This window comes from Xenopus laevis, chromosome 7S (genome assembly GCF_017654675.1).
Source record: "Xenopus laevis strain J_2021 chromosome 7S, Xenopus_laevis_v10.1, whole genome shotgun sequence".
Taxonomy (NCBI): domain Eukaryota; kingdom Metazoa; phylum Chordata; class Amphibia; order Anura; family Pipidae; genus Xenopus; species Xenopus laevis.
In genome coordinates, this window is record NC_054384.1 from 109,493,248 (window position 1) to 109,498,028 (window position 4,781).

Here is a 4,781-nt window from a genome sequence, read left to right on the forward strand (position 1 = left end):
ATTCATATTCAGTCTCTTATTCATATCAGTGCATGGTTGCTAGGGGAATTTGGACACTAGCAACCAGATGGCTGAAATTGCAAAAGCTGCTGAATAAAAAGCTAAATAAGTCAAAAACCACAAATAATAAAAAAAGAAATCCAATTACAAATTATCTCAGAATATCCCTCTCATACTAACAGTTAACTCTAAGGTGAACAACCCCTTTAATTATAAACACGTTGGGCAGGTACAACTATAGGTGCCAGGTTTAACCATGTGTTGGCAAGAAGCATCAATTTATCAGCTTTTGCCCACTGATACATTTATTGGAGGGTTCATATAACCCATTAATGAAACTGCAGTAGATCTGACATGCTGTGGGCGCCTTCCAATAGAAACAGACTCCTTCCAAGTCAGGGATTGGTCCCTGGGGGACTTGGGTCAAGTCGTGTCCATGACACAGTAAGTAGGACCGTCTAATTCAGAACCCGACTATTCCTTCTTACCATTTCTGTGAAATGATCTCCTTATAATACACAAAAGCCATGAATATCCTGTAAATTATATCCTTATAAACGGTGAGTTCTGATGTCATCAGTTATAAACGGTGAGTTCTGATATAATTTCTGTCACATGACTCACTTAAATTTGTGTATTATAATAAATAAAGTACCCCCAGTTGCAAAATATGGTCATGAAACTCCTCGGTAACTTATAATATCCTTATATTTTACAAGAGGGGGTACTTTATTCACTATATAATACACAAGAGCCATGACTTATGACTCATCACTAGGTACTTAATGATGTCATTGGTTACAACTGGTGATGTCACTTCTGCCACGTGACTCTCTGAAGCTCAAGTATTATAAGAAATAATGTGCCCCCTGATTTTAAAATAGGAGGACATTAGTGGTCAGTGGTCAGCTCCGTGACCTTCTAATATCCTTATATATTATAGTCGGGGGTCCATTATTCTATAGACCATATTGGTCTGACTTATAGCAAGCAGTATTGTCCCTCTATTGACCCAAATGAATATTGTCCGCACCCCTGGGGTACAGAACATAACCCATTCAGGTGAGCGTAGGGGCAATTACAAATAATTCCATACCTGCCATACGGTTTAGAAATAAGACTAAAGTTTGAATGTTATGAATCATGTTATCATGAATGTGATTGATTCAGTGCATCAGATTTGTTTCCGAGTAGAACAAAATGTTACCGTGTTTTTTTAAGGTCTAAAGCAGAATTGCTATGTTATTTTGGTAATTTTATTTATTAAAGCATTTTAATTTAATTTAAATGTAGAAGGCGATGTCTGGGAATTGGAAATATTGTGTTCTGTCTTGTAACGATAAACTGTTCTATTTAATAGGAAATGTTTTGATGCTCATTTTAATAACCCAATAAAGATGCTTTATAAAGTCATGTCTTACCCTGTTTTCTCCTCAGTTATTTTCCACTATGTGAGATTGGGGTAACAGTCACCCTGCTATAGTTCCAGGGGTACCCAGGGCACAAATAAACACTCACCCCAAATCTCCCCCTAACTGGCCTTCAGACTGGGCCCCCTTAGCTCATAACAAGATTACAGATATATAGAAACATTGGGGTAACAGTCACCCTGCTATAGTTCCAGGGGTACCCAGGGCACAAATAAACACTCACCCCAAATCTCCCCCTAACTGACCTTCAGACTGGGCCCCCTTAGCTCATAACAAGGTTACAGGTATATAGAAATATTGGGGTAACAGTCACCTTGCTATAGTTCCAGGGGTACCCAGGGTACAAATAAGCACTCACCCCAAATCTCCCCCAAACTGACCTTCAGACTGGGCCCCCTTAGCTCATAACAAGGTTACAGATATATAGAAACATTGGGGTGTCACCCTGCTATAGTTCCAGGGGTACCCAGGGTACATATAAACACTTACCCCAAATCTCCCCCTAACTGACCTTCAGACTGGGCCCCCTTAGCTCATAACAAGGTTACAGATATATAGAAACATTGGGGTGTCACCCTGCTATAGTTCCAGGGGTACCCAGGGTACATATAAACACTTACCCCAAATCTCCCCCTAACTGACCTTCAGACTGGGCCCCCTTAGCTCATAACAAGGTTACAGATGTATAGAGACATTGGGGTGTCAATCCTGCTATAGTTCCAGGGGTACCCAGGGCTGCTGGGATCTGCTTGTACAGGTATGGGACCTGTTATCCAGAATGCTCAGGACCTGGGGTTTTCCGGATAACAGATTTTTCCATAATTTGGATCTTTATACCTTCAGTCTACTAGAAAATCATATAAACATTAAATAAAGCCAATAGGCTGGTTTTGCTTCCAATAAGGATTAATTATATCTTAGTTGGGATCAAATACAAGGTGATCTTTTATTATTATAGGAAAAGAAGATTGTTTTGAAAAGAAGCCACGATTATGCCCTTTTCCCTATAATTACGTCTTTGTTCATTAAAAGCTTATTCAACCTTCTTTTAAAACATATAATAAAGAAGTATTGTTTTTGCAGGGTGATTTGCATATTATGCAAATATCTATTTATTGTCTTTAAAACCTCCACTAAAGAAATGTTTCTCTTTCATGTGCCTTTAGGTATCGTTTGCTTCTTTCATGTTTGTAGTTCTAGAATCTCTATATAATGATGGTTTCTTTTTAGCACGACTACAGGATTTATAATCAGAAATAAAGTTGCTGAAAGTCATTTTAAGAATTTTCTAAGCCTAAATGAAATAAGGGAGGTGTAAGTCCCCAACATGTAGGGGAGATCATTTGTTCTTCATACTGATGTTACTGATGCGCCAAATACACTATTTTGGATAGTGAAAGATTCGGCCGAATACCGAACTGTATCCGAATAAGTATATGCAAATTAGGCGCGGGAAGGAGGAAACGTGTTTTACTTCCTTGTTTTATGACAAAAAGTCACCCGGTTTCCTTCCCCACTCCTGGATTCGGCTCGGCCAGGCAGAAGGATTCGTCTGAATCCTGCTGAAAAAGGCCGGATCCTGGTCGAATACTGAACGGAATCCTGGATTCAGTGCATCTCTAGTTACTGATTACGTCTAAAACCTGGAGACCCCTTCACTCACCAGGCGAGAATTTGCAGCGAATTTCCACGTTTCACCGAGGGCAAATAGATTTGCAAAACTGCGGGGAAAAGTCACAGATGAAAAATCTGGCACGTCAAAAAAATTTGGGCACGCGTCAGAATAGTAGCGTGTCAAAATTATTCGGACGCCCATTTACTTTAATGCATTTGGACAAAATAGGTATGTGTATAAAAACTGCCGCCAGGGCCGGATTTGCATCCGTGGCGCCCCGGTCCTAGCACCGTGGCCCCCGCAATCGCATAGCAGGAACGGTGAGTTGTTATTGCGGCTGGGCGTCATGCCTCGCCACAAATCCGGGCCTGATTTCGCAGGTGTCGAAATTGATGCATGCCAAAATATTTGGACACAAATTTCTGGTGAAGCGAAACGGGACACATTCGCCCTTCATTAGTCTGCAGTAGTGATGGGCGAATAAATTCGGCAGGCGCGTATTCGCAGTGAATTTCAGCGTTTCACCGCCAGCGAATACATTTTCGAAACTGCCGGCGTCAAAGAATTTTGGACATGCGTCGGAAAAGTCGCTCACGTCAAAACCGGCATCAAAATTGACGCAAGCATCAGGATTGATGTGGGCGTCAAAATTGATGCGGGAATTTTTCGCAGGACAAATTTGCCTATCACTAGTCTGCAGGTAACTTTATAATCTGTAATGCAAGTTCGCCTCTTTTCTTAAAGAAAGGGGACATTTTTACATGATCAGTTTTCTTCTTCCCCCTCATCACTGCCGGAGAGGTGGAAAGATGAAGTAACTACAAGCAAGTTGGATCTCTTTGAGTAAATATACCTGGTGCACAAAGGTAGCGGTTCGGCCGCCTCACATATAGTAGTCTATACAGAAAAATCCAATGGCACACAGGAATAATGCAAGCGAGAATGCCTCGTGTGTTTAATGTGGAGTTCAACCTTGCTGGTTTTTGTTGATAAAAAAAAGAAAATTCTTTGGGGGTAACGCACTAGTAGGTGCAACATTTAAAGGGATATTGTTATGGGAAAAAATTCAAAACACATCAGTTACAAGTGCTGCTCCAGCAGAATTCTGCACTAAAATCAGTTTCTCAAAAGAGCAAACAGATTTTTTTTATATTAAATTTTGAAATCTGACTTGAGGCTAGACATGTTGTCAGTTTCCCAGGTGCCTCCAGTCATGTGACTTGTGCTCTTGTGCTGCAAGTTGGAGTGATATCACCCCCTCCCCAGCAGCCCATCAGCAGAACATTGGGAAGATAACCAGATAACATCTGCCTGGTAGATCTAAGAACAGCACTCAATAGTAAAATCCAGGTCCCACTGAGACACATTCAGTTACATTGAGTAGGAGAAACAACAGCCTGCCAGAAAGCAGTTCCATCCTAAAGTGCTGGCTCTTTCTGAAATCACATGACCAGGCAAAATGACCTGAGATGCACCTACACACCAATATTACTTATATTACTAAATACACTTGCTGGTTCAGGAATGACATTTTATATTGTAGAGTTAATTATTTGCAGTGTAAACAGTGTCATTTAGAAATAAAAACTGCATCATAAAAATCATGGCAGAATCCCTTTAATATGGGTCTAGGAACCCCTAGAATATATATATATATATATATATATATATATATATATATATATATATATATACAGGTACATTTAGAAAATGAAGGCAAAATGTTACCCCCCACC